Source organism: Mustela lutreola, chromosome X, assembly GCF_030435805.1.
Source record: "Mustela lutreola isolate mMusLut2 chromosome X, mMusLut2.pri, whole genome shotgun sequence".
Taxonomy (NCBI): domain Eukaryota; kingdom Metazoa; phylum Chordata; class Mammalia; order Carnivora; family Mustelidae; genus Mustela; species Mustela lutreola.
In genome coordinates this window covers 72,397,984-72,415,162 of record NC_081308.1, presented here as the reverse complement: position 1 = coordinate 72,415,162, position 17,179 = coordinate 72,397,984, and positions in this window count along the sequence as shown.

Genomic DNA, 17,179 nt, shown 5'->3' with positions numbered 1-17,179 from the left:
CAAAGAAATTGAGTTAGTAAGGGAAAAACCCAACAAATAAAGGCCCAGAACCATGTGACTTCACAGGTGAATTCTATCAAACATTTAAAGTATTGTCAATACCTAATCTTCTCAAACTATCATCTGTACCCCAATGTTTATAGCAGTAATGGCCACGGTATCCAAACTATGGAAAGAACCAAGATGCCCTTCAATGGACAAATGGATAAGGAAGATGTGGTGCATATACACTATGGAGTATTATGCCTCCATCAGAAAGGATGAATACCCAACTTTTGTAGCAACATGGATGGGACTCGAAGAGATTATGCTGAGTGAAATAAGTCAAGCAGAGTCAATTATCATATGGTTTCACTTATTTGTGGAGCATAACAAATAGCATAGAGGACATGGGGAGATGGAGAGGAGAGGGGAGTTGGGGGAAACTGGAAGGGGAGGTGAACCATGAGAGACTATGGACTCTAAAAAACAATCTGAGGGGTATGAAGTGGTGGGGCAGGTGGGAGGTTGGGGTACCAGGTGGTGGGTAATATAGAGGGCACGGATTGAAATTAACCACATTAACCGAATACTGTTATGCTGAAAACAAAGAAATTAATTTTAAAAGGAAGGAGAACTTCCAGTTTTATTCTATGAGGCCAGCATTACCCTGCTACCAAAACCAGTTAAAAACACCACTAAAAAGAGAAATGCATGGTAACATTCTTAGTGAACATGAAGGCAAATTATTTAAAATAAAATACTAGGAAAACAAATTCAACAATACATTTAAAGAAATCATGCACCACAATAAAGTATGGTTTATTCCTTCGTTGCAAGGGAGGTTCAGTGTTTGCTAACCAATGAGCATGATGCCTCATATTAATAATGTATAAGAACCTTATGATTAGTTCAATTCATGAAGAAGAATCATTTTTAAAAGTACACCATCCTGTCTTGGTGATCACAGCTTCGTAATAAAGCTTGAAATCAGGTAATGTGATGCCCCCAGTATTGTTTTTGTTTTTCAACATTTCCTTAGTGATTCGGGGTCTCTTCTGATTCCATAAAAATTTTTGGATTATTTGCTCCAGCTCTTTGAAGAATACCGGTGGAATTTTGATCGGAATGGCATTAAAAGTATAGATAGCTCAAGGCAGTATAGACATTTTAACAATGTTTATTCTTCCGATCCAGGAGCATGGAATGGTCTTCCATCTTTTTGTGTCTTCTTCAATTTCGTTCATGAGTGTTCTGTAGTTCCTCGACTACAGATCCTTTACCTCTTTGATTAGGTTTATTCCCAGGTATCTTATGGTTCTTGGTGCTATAGTAAATGGAATCTATTCTCTAATTTCCATTTATGTATTTTCATTCTCAGTGTATAAGAAAGCCACTTATTTCTGTACATTGACTTTGTATCCTAACACGTTACTGAATTGTTGTATGAGTTCTAGTAGTTTGGGGTAGAGTCTTTTGGGTTTTGATATAAAGAATTATGTCATCTGCAAAAAGAGAGAGTTTGACTTCTTCATTGTCAATTTGGATACAATTTATTTCTCTTTGTTGTCTGATTGCTGTTGCTAGGACTTCTAAAACTATGTTGAACAAGCGTGGTGAGAGTGGGCATCCTTGTCATATTCCTGATCTCAATGGGAAGGCTGCAAGCTTTTTCCCATTGAGGATGATATTTTCTGTGGGTCTTTCATCAATAGATTTGATGAAGTTCAGGAATGTTCCCTTTATCCCTATACTTTGAAGCGTTTTAATCAGGAACGGATGCTGGATTTTGTCAAATGCTTTTTCTGCATCAATTGAGAGGACCATGTGGCTCTTCTCTCTTCTCATATTAATTTGTTCTATCACATTGATTGATTTGTGAATGGTGAACCATCCTTGTAGCCCAGGAATGAATCCCACCTGGTCATGGTGGATAATCTTTTTAATGTGCTTGGATCCTGTTTGCTAGGATCTTGTTGAGAATCTTAGCATCCATATTCATCAGTGATATTGGTCTGAAATTCTCCTTTTTGGTAGGGTCTTTGCCTGGTTTGGGGATCAGGGTAATGCTGGCTTCATAGAAAGTGTCAGTAAGTTTTCCTTCTGCTTCAAATTTTTGAAACAGCTTCAGGAAAATAGTTGTTATTTCTTCTTTGAAAGTTTGGTAGAATTCCCCAGGGTATCCATCAGGTCCTGGGCTCCTGTTTTTTGGGAGGCTTTTGATCACTGCTTTAATCTTGTTACTAGATATCGGTCTATTTAGGTTGTCAATTTCTTCCTGGTTCAATTTTGGAAGTTTATAATTTTCCAGGAATGCTTCCATTTCATCTAGGTTGCTTAGCTTATTGCCATATAACTGTTGATAATAACTTCTGACGATTGTTTCTACTTCCTTGGTGTTAGTTGTGATCTCTCCCTTTTCATTCATAATTTTATGAATTTGGGCTTTCTCTCTTTTCTTTTGGATTAGTGTGGCCAATGGTTTATCGATCCTACTGATTCTTTAAAAAAAAAAAAAAACAGCTTCTACTTTCATTGATGTTTTACTGTATCTCTGGTTTCTACCTCATTGATCTCAGCTCTAATCTTGATGATTTCCCTTCTTATGTGTGGAGTTGGTTTGATTTGTTGTTGATTCTACAGTTCTTTAAGTTGTAGAGACAGCTGTTGTATACTGGATTTTTTTTGAGGGAGGCTTGGATGGCTATGTATTTCCCCTTAGGACCGCCTTTGCTGTATCCCATAGGTTTTGGACCAAAGTGTTTTCATTCTCATTGGTTTACATGAATTGTTTCAGTTCTTCTTTGGTATCCTGGCTGATCCAAGCATTCTTAAGCAAGGTGTTCTTTAGCTTCCAGGTTTGAGTTCTTTCTGACCTTTCTGACCTTTTCCTTGTGATTGAGCTCCAGTTTCAAAGCATTGGGATCTGAGAATATGCACGGAATAATCTCAGTCTTTTGGTATTGTTTGAGTCCTGATTTGTCACCCAGTATGTGGTCTATTCTGGAAAAGGTTCCATGTGCACGTGAGAAGAATGAGTATTCTGTTGTTTTAAAGGGGAATGTTCTGTATATATCTATGAGGTCCTTCTGGTCCAATGTGTCATTCAATACTCTTGTTTCTTTATTGATTTTCTGCTTTGACGATCTATCTATTTCTGAGAGAGGCATGTTGAGATCTCCAACTATTAATGTATTCATATCAATATGACTCTTTATCTTGATTAACAGTTTTCTTATGTAATTGGCTGCTCTCATATTGGGGTCATAGATATTTACAATTGTTAGATCATCTTGGTTTATGATCCCTTTAAAAATGATGTAGTGTCCTTCTGTATCTCTGACTACAGTGTTTAGTTTAAAATCTAATTTATCTGATATGAGAATTGCTACCCCAGCCTTAGACCAGTGGAACAGAGTAGAGAGCCCAGATATGGACCCTCTACTCTATGGTCAAATAATCTTTGACAAAATAGGAAAAAATATACAGTGGAAAAAAGATAGCCTCTTTGATAAATGGTGCTGGGAAAACTGGGCAGCTATATGGAGAAGAATGAAACTTGACCATTCTCTTACACCATACACAAAGATAAACTCAAAATGGATAAAAGACCTCAACGTGAGACAGGAATCCATCAGAATCCTAGAGGAGAACATAGGCAGTAATCTCTTCGATATCAGCCACAGCAACTTCTTTCAAGATATGTCTCCAAAGGCAAAGGAAACAAAAACGAAAATAAACTTTTGGGGCTTCATAAAAATCAAAAGCTTCTGCACAGCAAAGGAAACAGTCAAGAAAACAAAGAGGCAACCCACGGAATGGGAGAAGATATTTGCAAATGACAGTACAGACAAAAGTTTAGTATCCAGGATCTATAAAGTACTCCTCAAACTCAACATACACAAAACCGATAATCACATTAAAAACTGGGCAGAAGATATGAACAGAGACTTATCCAATGAAGACATACAAATGGCTATCAAATACATGAAAAAATGTTCATCATCACTAGCCATCAGGGAGATTCAAATTAAAACCACATTGAGATACCACCATACACCTTTTAGAATGGCCAAAATTAGCAAGACAGGAAGCAACATGTGTTGGAGGAGATGTGGCGAAAGGGGAACCCTCTTACACTGTTCGTGGGAATGCAAGTTGGTGCAGCCTCTTTGGAGAACAGTGTGGAGATTCCTCCAGAAATTAAAAATAGAGCTTCCCTATGACCCTGCAATTGCACTGCTGGTTATTTACCCCAAAGATACAGATGTTGTGAAAAGAAGGGCCATCTGTACCCCAGTGTTTATTTGTGGAGCATAACAAATAGCATGGAGGACATGGGGCATTAGAGAGGAGAAGGGAGTTGGGGGAAATTGGAAGGGGAGCTAAACCATGAGAGACTATGGACTCTGAAAAACAATCTGAAGGATTTGAAGTGGTGGGGGTGTGGTGGGTTGGGGGAACCAGGTGGTAGTTATTAGAGAGGGCACGGATTACATGGAGCACTGGGTGTGATATAAAAATAATGATTACTGTTATGCTTAAAATTAATAAGAAATAATTTTTTTTTTTTAAAATACACCATCAACTCATGATAAAAACCCTCAAAAGGTACATTTGGAGGGAAAATACCTCAACATAATAAAGACCATATATTACAAACCTATAGCTAATATCACCTTAAATGGAGAAAAACTGAGAGTTTTTCTCCTACTTTAAACAACAAGACAGGACTGTCAATGTTCATCATTGTTAAATAACATAGTACTAGAAGTCCTAGCCATAGCAATAAGACAGAAAAAAAAAATCATCTAAATCAACAAGGAAAAAGTAAAATTTTCACTATTTGTAGACAACATGATACTATACATAGAAAACCCAACTGTTTCCACCAAAAGACTTCTTGAACAGATACAAAAATTCAGTAAACTCACAGTGTACAAAATCAACATATACAGACCTGATGCATTTCTATACAACAGTAATGAAGTAGGAGAAAGAGAAATTAAGAAACCAAACCCACTTATAATTGCACTAAAAGCAATAAGATACTTTTGAATAAACTTAGTCAAAGAGGTGAAAGACCTGTATTCTGAAAACTATAAAACACTGATGAAAAAAAAAATGAAGATTACACAAAGAAATACAAGGACATTCTATGTTGAGGGATTGAAAAAACAAATACGAATAAAATGCCTATACTAACCAAAGAGAACTACACTTTGAATGTAACCCTTATCAGAATACCAAAAGCCTTTTTCACAGAGATAGACAAAACAAACCTAAAATTATTTGGAAACACAAATAACCAGAATGGCCAAAGCAATCTTGAAAAAGAAAAACAAAGCTGGTGACATCAAAATTCCAGACTTTAACTTATATAATAAAGTTAGGATGGAAGAAAAATTTCCAAATCATATATCAAAGAAAATAATATTAATATTGGCTAATATTAACATTCATATATATTTTAATATATTAATGTATGTAAAGAACTTACACAATAACAAAAATCTTATTAGAAAATCAGCAATGGGGTAACCCCGGGTGGCTCAGTGGGTTAATCCTCTGCCTTCGGCTCAGATCAGGATCTCAGGGTTCTGGAATCAAGCCCTGCATTGGGCTCTCTGCTCAGCGGGGAGCCTACTCTTCCCCTCCTCTCTCTCTGCCTGCCTCTCATCCTACTTGTGATCACTTTCTCTCTGTCAAATAAATAAATAAATAAATAAGCAAAGGAATTGAATAAACATTTTTTTCCAAAGAAGATATCCAAATGGCCATCAAATATGGGAACAGATGGTCAGTGTCACTAACCATCAGGGAAATTTCAATCAAAACTTCAGTGAGAGAATACCTCATACCAGTTAGAATAACTGTCCTGAAAAGGGGATGAAATAACAAGGGTTGGAAGGGATGTGGAGAAAAGAGGACTATCGTGCACCACTGGTGGAAAGGTAAGTGTTCCAAGATTCATTGTTTATGCACTACACCCAGTAGGTTTTAAGAAGAGCACGTATTGCACGCAGCACTGGGTGTGGTGCACATATAATTTTTAAATAAAACTTATTCTATTGTTCAGCCATGAGGAACAAAAAAGGAAATCCTGCCATTTGTAACAGCCTAGTTAAACCTTGAAGGTATCAATCTAAGTGAGATGAGGTCAGGCAGAGACAGACAAATACTTTATGATATCACTTATAAGTGGGATCTAAAACAAGGCTGACTCTATAAAATCAGAGGAAAATGGTGATTAACAGGGCCTTATGAGTTGTGAAAATGGAATTTATTTAAAGCTGAAAATTTGCAACTAGTAGATAAGTAAGTTTTGTAGATATAATGCATAGCATAGTGATTACAGTGAACAATATTGTATAAAAACTTCAAAGTTAGTAAGACACAAGTATCTGAATTGTTCTCAAAACACAAAAAATTATAATTATACAGAATAATAGAAGTTTAACTAAAACTATGGTGGAACCATATTTCAATAGATAAATGTATAAAAGCAATTTGCCATATAGTTTAAACTTACACATTTTATGTCAATTACACATCAATTAAAATAAATTAAATATTATCAGACCCATGAAAAATAATTCAAAAGAACAGAGAGAATGGGGCACCGGGTGGCTCAACTGGTTAAACATCTGCCTTCAGCTCAGGTCATGATCCCAGGGTCGTGGGATTAGGCCTCATGTTTGGGTGGGGAGGGTCCCTGCTCTGTAGGGGGCATATTTTTCCCTCTCCTTCTGGTCCTCTCCATGCTCATGCTCCTTTTTCACTTGCTCTCTCTCTTAAACAAATAAATATCTTTTAAAATAAATAAAAGAACATAGAGAAGATTTATGGGTTAGAGTTCTCCAGAGAAGCAGAATCAACAATCAAGACCAAAGGCACCATGCTGGCAGAATTCATTTTTGCTTTGTGTGGGCTCATCTTACTCAGTTGAGGCAATCAATTGATGGATGAGGTCCACCTGTATTTGGACTATAATCAGCTATAGTCAAAATATTTCAATTTAAGTGTTAATATCATCCAAAAAAAATCTTTACCAAATCATCCAGAACAATGTTTGATCAAATATCTGGGCATTATGACCCAGCCAATCTGACTCATAAAATTAACCATCACAATTAGAAAGGACTTAGAGGACATTAATACTCAAATCTATCTGCACGAAACAGACAATAATGGAACATTCTACCCAACAGTAACACAATACACATTATCTCAAGTATACATAAAATATCCTCCAGATTAGCTCATATATTGGGCTACAGAACAAGTCTTAATAAATTTAAAGAATGAAAGCATACAAAGATTCTTTCTGATCACAATAGAGTAAGGCTAGAATTAAAATGCAGAAGAAAAACTGGAAAAAATAAACACAAGTATGTGGAAATTAAACAACACTCTCTTAACTACCTAATGGATTACAAAAGAAATTATAATGGAAATTTTAAAATATCTTAATATAAAGGAAAATTTTTTTAAATGATATTCCAAAGATATGGGAAGTGTAAAAACAATAACAAGAGGTTAAATTGTAACTTTAAATGGAAGTTTTGATCTTATGGAAGAAAGATATTAATTCATCAACCTAACTTTATAACTTATTACAGATCAAATATCTATGTATTTTCCAAAGTTCATGTGTTGAAATCCTAAACCCAAACATAATGGTTTTAGGAGGTGGGATATTATTAGATGATTAGGTAGATCATGAGAGCAGAGCCATCATTAGTGAGATTGGTACCCATTGGTTTAGTCAGAATATTAAGAAAAGAAAATAAAGGGAATACAATTTGGAAATGAAAAAATAAAATTATCCCTGCTTACAGAATACTTTTTTTTTCCATGTAGAAAACACTAAATTGTGGGGCACCTGGGTGGCTCAGTGGGTTAAAGCCTCTGCCATCAACTCAGGTCATGATCTCAGGGTCCTGGGATCGAGCCCAGCATTGGGCTCTCTGCTCAGCAGGGAGCCTGATTCCTCCTCTCTCTCTGCCTACTTGTGATCTCTGTCTGTCAAATAAATAAATAAAATCTTTAAAAAAAAAAGAAAACACTAAATTGGGGAGAAAAATGACTGTTAGATCTAAGAAACAAATTTAGTAAAAGTATAGAACATAAATTTAATACTGAAAAATCAGTTGTATCTTTGTACAGTAAAATTAATAACTATAAAAATTAAGTTAACAAAATAATTCCATTTATAATAGAAAAGAATAAAATACTTAGTGATGACAAAAATCTTGTACTCTGTAGACTACAAAACTGCTCAAAGAAATTACAGAAAACATACATTAATGGAAATGCATCTCATTTTTATACCTTAGAAGACAATATTTTCAAGATGCCAATATTACCAAAGTGGTCTGCAGATTTAATACAACTGCCATCAAAATCCAAATTATGTTTTTAGCAGAAATAGAAAAACCTATCCTAAAATTCATATGTAATCTCAGGAGACATTTAGTAGTCAAAACAATCTTGAAAAAGAAAAATTGGAGAACTTATAGTTCCTCATTCCTGATCTTACTATAAATGTACAGTAATAAAAAATGTAGCACAGGAATAAAGACAGAAAACCACTAGATTGGATTGCATGGAGCACTGGGTATGGTGAAAAAATAATGAATACTGTTATGCCAAAAATAAATAAAAAATAAATTTTAAAAAAAAGAAGTGACAGATAAAACCATCACCTATATGGTCAAATCATGTTTGCCAAGGTTGCACAGACCATTCAATAGGAAAAGGACATTGCTTTCAACAAATGGTGCTTGGAAAACTGGATGCCCACATGCAAAATACAGTAGCCATACCCTTATTTTACAGTGTATACAAAAGTTAACTCAAAATGAATTAAAGACAAAAAATTTAAAAGCTAAAATTATTAAACCCTTAAATGAATACTTCAAGAAAAACCTTCAAAGTTTTACCCAAACTTTGAATTTTGCATTTATTTCTTGCTTATGACAACAAAATCACATGCAACAAAAGAAAAAAAATAGAATTCATCAAAATTAAAAATTTTGGTGTGGTAAGGGACACAGTCAAGAGATTAAAAAGACAACACACAGAATGGAAGAAAACATTTGCTATGAGAACTGTGTCCCCTTAAAATGTATATGCTGAAGTTCTAAGCCCCAATAACTCAGAATGTATTTGGAAATAAGCTTTCAAAGAAGTAATCATAAAAGTAAAACATAGTCACTAGTGTAGACCCTAATTCAATAGAACTACTGTCCTTATAAGTAAAGATTAAAACACAGACACATACAATGGGAAGATGCCATAATACAGAGAGAAGATGGGAAAGAAAGAGAACTCAAGACATATCAACCCTGCGTATACATTGATCTTGCACTCCTAGCTTTCAGAACTATGAGAAAATATATTACTCTTATTTCTCACCCAGTCTGTGGCATTTACAGTGGAGATACTAGCAAACTGATAAATATTTTGGTACCCGGAGGTGGAGGACTGATATAACAAATACCTTAAAATGTGGAAGCAATTTTTGACATAGATAATGGGTAGATTATAAAATAAGGTATTTCCCCAAGGAATACAAAAATACTAATTCAAAGGGATATAGGTATCCCAATATTTACAGCAGCGTTATCTGCAATAGCCATATTATGGAAATAGCCAAATGTCCATCAACTGGTGAATGGATAAAGAAGAAATATATATAATTATATAATTATTACATAGTTATATTCTATATTCTATATATATACATATATGTATGTATATATATACACATATATGTATGTATATATATGCACACACACACATATGTGTGTGTGTGTGTGTATATATATAATGGGGAGATAGGTAAATGGGTGAGGGGGATTAAGGGGTGCATTTGCTGTGATGAGTACCAGGTATTTTATGGAAGTGTTGAATCACTATATTATACACCTTAAACTAATAATACACTGTATGCAACTAACTGGAACTTAAATTAATTTTTTTTAAATAAATGAGTCTAGATTTTTTACATTATAAAAATAAATAGTTTTGAGCTGTATATTGGAAAACCTGAGATTGCCTTGAAGGGTCTGTTGATAGAGATGTGAAATTTATAGGTGATTATTGAAAACACTCATAAATAAAAGGGCATAACTCTGAAGAAAGTTTCTATCATCCTAGAGATATATCATCACAAAGAGAATGTTGGTAGAAATATGAAGGTTAGAAGTGCTTCTGGTGAGATCTCAGACAGAAATGAGAAACACATTGGAAACTGCAGAAAAGTTTATCCTTGTTATAAAGTGGCAAATAGCTTGGATAAATTGGGTTTTAGTTCTTGGAAAATAATACTTGTTAGTTAAAAACTTATATATTGAACTGAGAAGACTTATAAGCAAAGTGTTGAAGGTATGGCCTGATGTCTGCTTGATAGAGCAAGAGAAAATAGAGGAAGTTAAGGGGAGATTTTTAAGAAAAAAAAAATAGAAAGATTTGGAAAATTCTCAGCCTATCCATATTTCAGAAAATAAGTAAGAATGCTCTAGAGAAAACACTAAATGTATAGCTAGATAGAATTTGCTAAATATATTACAGACTTGTGACTTGTGTATTTCATAAACCATCTCAGCAAAAGCCAGGAACAGAAATATAGTTATACCAGCAGAATCATTACTAGTTTTGAAGGATGGACAGAAAGATGAAATAAAGTGAAGGCAGGTTGTTGTACTTTTGGTATTCTTCAAGATGTGACAATAGAGCTATCTAGCTATGAGCATGTGTTATATCTCAAGAAAAGGGAAGAATAATCCCCAAAATGTTTTAGAGATTTGTAGAGTTGCTACTGCCACCATGGGCCCAGAAGGTAGAGACCTGGTGATCTGTCTCCTCCTTGATTCAAAAGCAGTCAGGGCTGCCTCTCAGGTCCGAGGTTTTGTTGTTGCCAAACATGGCCGAGGTATTAGAGCTACTCCCCTGGTGTACACAGAAGACAGGGATGCCCTGGTGGTCTTAGAGAACAAAACATTGAGCCAGAGAGGATTATTTTTGAGCCCCAAAATATAATGGAATTTACCCTGCTAGGTTTCAGACTTGCCTGGAACTCATGATCCCTTCTTTTTTTTTTTTTTTTTTTTCTTTCAATTTCTCCCTTTTGGGATGGAAATGTCTATGTTATGTGTGTCATACAATTTTAATTTGGAAGCAGATAACTTCTTTGGTTTCATATGTTTACAGCAGATGAGTTTTACATCAGGATGAATCACATCTCCAGTCACACCCCTATCTGGTTTAGAAAATATTTAGATGAGATTTTAGACTTAGAGTTGATGTTGTAATATATTAAGATATTTGTAGGTCTAGGTGCCCCTGGGTGGTTCAGTCTTTAAGCATCTGCCTTTGGCTTAGGTCATGATCCCAGAGTCCTAGGATTGAGCCCCACATCTGGCTCCCCACTCAGCAGGAAGCCTGCTTTTCCTTCTCCCACCCTCCACTGCTTATGTTCCCTCTATTGCTGTTGTCTCTCTGTCAAATAAATAAATAAAATCTTTTTAAAAATTTATTTGCAAGTCTTGGGATGTGGTGCATGTATTTTTCATGTAAACACATGAATTTTGGGGCTCCAGTGAATGGAGTATTATGGGCTAAATTTTATGTCCCCATATTCCTATGTTGAAGTCCTAAGTTCCAGTATCCCAGAATGTGACTGCATTTGATAATAGGCTCCTTAAAGAGATAAGGTAAACTGATGTCATTAGAGCAGGATGTAGTCCAATAATACTGGTGTATTCCTAAAACAAGGAGATTAGGACACAGACACACAGAGGAAAGAGCATCTCATGACAATAGGAAAGAATAGCCAAATACAAACCAAGGATAGAGGCCTCAAAAAAAAAAAATCACCCCTGCTGACACCTTGATCTTGTACTTGTAACTTCCACAAATGTAAGAAATACATTTCTGCTAAGTCACACAGTTTGGGGTATTTGTTATGTCAGGCCTAGAAAAGTAATACACAACCTAATTTTTAAAATGGGCAAGAACTTGAAGAGCTATTTCTCCAAAGAATATATACAGATGGTCAATAAACACAGGAAAAGATGCTGAACATCACTAATTATTAGGAAATGTAAATCAAAATCACAGCAAAGGCTGTTTGTGGCTCAGGTCATGATCTCAGGGTCCTGAAATGGAGCCTGCCCTGGGATCAAAACTGTGTAGTTCAAGGAGTCTGTTTCTCCCTCTCCCTCTGCTCCTCCATGCTGTTGGCACACTCTCTCTCACTCTTTCTCTCCAAATAAATAAAAAAATTTAAAAAATCAAAATAAAGTACTACTTTACATCCAATAGTATGGCTATTATATTATAAAAACAACAACAACAATAGAAAATAGCAAATGTTGTTGAGGATGTGGAGAAATCAGAACTCTTCTGCATTGCTGGTGGGAATGTAAAATGATGCAGGATTTGGAGCAAGCAGCACGATAGTTCATCAAAAAATACAGTAGAGTACACCATATGATTCATCAATTCCACTTGAACTTATATAGCCAATAGAGTTGAAGGTAGGGATTTGAACAGACAATTGCAAAACTATGTTCATAGCAACATTATTCATACTAGCCATAAGATGTAACAATCCAAATGCCTATCAAAGAATGAATGGATAAACAAAATGCAGTGCATATATACAATAAAATATTTTTCAGTCTTAAAAATGTAATGACATTTGTTACATGATACAATATGGATGGACCTTGAAATGAATCATGCTAAGTGAAATAACCCAAACACAAAAATGACAAATATGGTATTTCATTCATATGAAACATATGTCCAATTCATAGAAACATAAAGTGAAATAGTGGCTTCCATTGGCTGGAAAGAAGGTATAATAATATGGAGTTATTATATAATGTATATAAAATTCCAATTTTGGATGATGAAAATATTGTGGAGATGTATAGTGATGATGGTTGCACACTGTGAATGTACTCAATGCCACTAAGTTGTACAATTTGCCCAATTAAACTGCTAAATTGTAAATTTTATGTTATGCATATTTTATCACTGTAAGAAAAGGATACCATGATATAGTCAATTAGATTTTTATGGTTTATATCTATATATTAGATATATAAGTTTATTTCTGGACCTTAATTTCTATTTTATCTTATGTGCCTAGTATAATGCTAATTCCATATTGTTTTGAATAAAATAGCTTTGAGGTAATTTTGATATTGGAAAGTATGGGTCTTCCACTTTTGTTTCTTTTTTTCAAAATTGGTTTGTCTAGTCAAGGTTACTTGCAATTTTATTTTTTTCCCATTTTTTTTATTATGTTGCATTATTCATCATACAGTACATCATTAGTTTTTGATGTCGTGTTCTATAACACCCAGTGCTTCATGCAATCCATGCTTAATACCCATCACCAGGCTCATCCATCCCCCCAACTCCCTCTCCTCTAAAACCTTGTTTGTTTCCTAGAGTCTGTAGTCTCCCACACCAATTTCTCTCCCTTCCTTTTTCCCTTCCTTCTAATGTTCTCCATGCTATCCTTATGTTCCACAAATAAGTGAAACCATATAATAATTGACTTTCTCTGCTTGACTTATTTCATTTAGCATAATCTCCTCCAGTCCCATCCATGTTGATGCAAAAGTTGGGTATTCATCCTTTCTGCTGGCTGAGTAATATTCTACTGTGTATATGTACCACATCTTTTTATCCATTCATCTATTGAAAGGCACCTCAGCTCCACAGTTTTGCTCTTGTGGACATTGCTGCTATGAACATTGGGGTGCATATGGCCCTTCTTTTCACTACATCTTTATCTGTGGGGTGACTATCCAGTAGTGCAACTGCAGGGTCATAGGGTAGCTCTATTTTTAACTTTTTGAGGAGTCTCCACACTGTTTTCCAAAGTGGCTGCACCAACTTGCATTCCCACCAACAGCGTAAGAGAGTTCCCTTTCTTCACAACTTCTCCAACATTTGTTTTTTCTTACCTTGTCAATTTTTGCCATTCTAACTGGTGTAAAGTGGTATCTCAATGTGGTTTTGATTTGAATTTCCCTGATGGCTAATGATGATAAAAATTTTTTCATGTGTCTGATAGCCATTTGTATGTCTTTTTTGGAGAAGTGTCTGTTCATGTATTCTTCCCAATTTTGACTGGATTATTTGTTATCTTGGGCATTGAGTTTGAGGAGTTCTTTATAGATCTTGGATTTCAGCCCTTTGTCTGAAGTTTCATTTGTGAATATCTTCTCCCATTCCATGGGTTGCCTCTTTGTCTTGTTGACTGTTTCTTTTGCTGTGCAGAAGCATTTATCTTGATGAAGTCCCAAAGTTCATTTTCACTTGTTTCCCTTGCCTTTGGAGCTATGTCTTGAAAGAAGTTGCTGTAGCTGACATTGTTGAAGAGATTACTGCCTATATTTTCCTCAAGGATTTTGATATATTCCTGCCTCACATTGTGGTCTTTCACCCACTTAGAGTTTATCTTTGTGTATGATGTAAGAGAATGGTCGAATTTCATTCTTCTATAGGTAGCTATCTAATTTTCCCAGCACCATATGTTGAAGAAACTGTGTTTTTTTCTACTGGATATTTTTCCCTGCTTTGTTGAAGATGACAATAGAATTGAGGGTCCATATCTGGGCTCTCTATTCTGTTCCATTGGTCTATGTGTCTGTTTCTGTGTTAGTACCATGTTGTCCTGGTGATGACAGCTTTGTAATAAAACTAGAAACCAGGCAATGCAATGTACCCAGCTTTGTTTTTCTTTTTCAGCATTTCCTTGGTGATTCAGGGTTATTTCTGGTTCCATACAAATTTTAAGATAGTTTGTTCCAGCACATTGAAAAATGCCGATGGTATTTTGATTGAGATAGTGTTGAAAGTGTAGATTGCTCTGGGTAGCATAGACATTTTAACAAGGTTTATTCTTCCAATCCATGAGCATGGAATGTTTTGAAATTTTATTGGAGAGATAAATGGAGAGAGAGAAAATGAGCAAGGAAAGCATCAGAGGGAGAGGGAAAAGCAGACTTCCTGATGAATATGCAGTCCAACATGGGCCTCAATCCCAGGACACTGACATCATGATCTGAATTGAAGGCAGATACTTAACCAACTGAGAAACCCAGACACACTGACAAATACAAAGATTTTTGTTTACTCATTACATTAATATAATTTCCAAAATTGCCCAAGACTTATTTGAGGATGGCAATCCTGTTATCTCACACACTACACCACAAAGAACGGACAACATGTAATTGGAGAGAACTTCTCCATTAAAAAGCCAACTTCTTGGGGTGCCTGAGTTGTGAAGTCAGTTGGGTGTCTAACTCTTGGTTTCAGTTAAGTCATGATCTCAGAGTCATGAGATTGAGGCTTCGTACTCCGCACAGAGTCTGTTTTAGATTCCCTGTGCCTCCACTCTGTCCCTGATGCTGTTCATTCTCTCTCTCTTTCTAAAATAAATCAATAAAACAAAAAATATATATCAACTTTTGTTCAGTCTGCCATTTATTCAATGTTTAATTACTAGGAATTTACTTAAATGTAGTACTAACATAAATAAAAAATCTCATCTTCTGCATAACAAACTGAAATGTATAGAAGAAGGGACATGAAAATAGGCTATTTTGTCAGACAGATCTTACTATGAATCCTAGTTCTGAAACTTGTTAGCTGTGTGGCATGGAGCATGTTGCCTAACTCTTCCAAGTCTTATTTGTCTCTTCATCCATAAAGTAAGGAAAACATTAGTATTTCATTCATTGTGGTGTTTTAACTATTAACAAAAATAATCCATATAGATCAATTGACAAATAATTAATACATATTAGTTATACCAATAATGATGAGGATGATGATGATGATCTAAGAAATAATTAGAAGGAAGACAAAAAGTCCCTACAGGGCTATACTTCCTGTGAAACATTTGGATAATACAAGCCACATAGGAGTTTGGAATGGGCAGAATATAACCTTCTCTGTTTCTACTGTCTTTCTCCTACACCCACAGATGTAAAGTGTCACACAAACACACACACATAGTCTTGCATACACACAAGGTAATAATGTCAGTTTTCCAGAAAAGTTAAACAATTCTTCAAACACAAGGGATATGGAGTAGAAATTTTCCCAATAGGCTTCATAAATTTTAAAGGGGCAAGCTGTATGTTCTACAATAAGCAGCACATAGACGAGTTAGATAAAAACCACATGGGTGATGCAGTTGTAAAAGGACAACCTCTCTACAAAACCATTGAAAGAAAGCAAACAAAATGCAGATGCATGAATGAATAGCCATTTTCATTCCCAGCTGTTATTTTTTAATATTGAACCGCAATAACTATCAGAAAGCCAAACACGAAACTCCATGTGTTCTCCTTCCCTCTGTATACATCTATCCACTCATGTATATATGCACATATGTACATGCATATAAACACCAACACATAGGTTTTGATCCCTATGGTTAATATAGCAATACCAGAAGTAGTTCTATAAACATTTATAAAAATAACTCTGCTTTTTAAACCTTTTTAATTTTTATAAATTAGAATGAGGATACACATAAATACCTACATGGAACAATGTACAGGACAGAAAACTACTAAACCAATGAATATATGGTGTTTTTGTCTCCAGATAATATAACTGATTTTCTAAATTCAAATATCATGCTACAGCATATAGGAAAATTGACTATAAATCATACTGATTGTATTAAAACATTTATTTACTTTTCAAACCTCAGCTTAAATTTCCATCCTTCCACAAACTTTCTCCATATTCACTTGTTTGCAGCTAGTGTCTTCTGAACTACATAATATTTTCTGTGTGCCTTTTGCATGCCATGTTGTACACATGTCGCTATCTCTAATCTTATCCTATTGCCACAACAGATATTACTGATGAGAGCAGAAAACTTGTTTAACTCATCTTTATGCCATTACCCACAGAATCTATTCTGGTTCCAGCCTGACTCAAAGACCATTTTATGAGCAGTAATTGCCATTCCAGAGTTTGTTAAAGATAATCCTCATTAACTTGCATCAGCTGCTATTATCATTCAGCTGTTATCACAAATAAATAAATAAAACACCTTAAATAACAAATATTCAGTTCTCCTGCTCATAGATATTTAGGGTAGCTACCATAGCTATACTTCAAGCTATAAGTCAACTGGGTTCTTTCT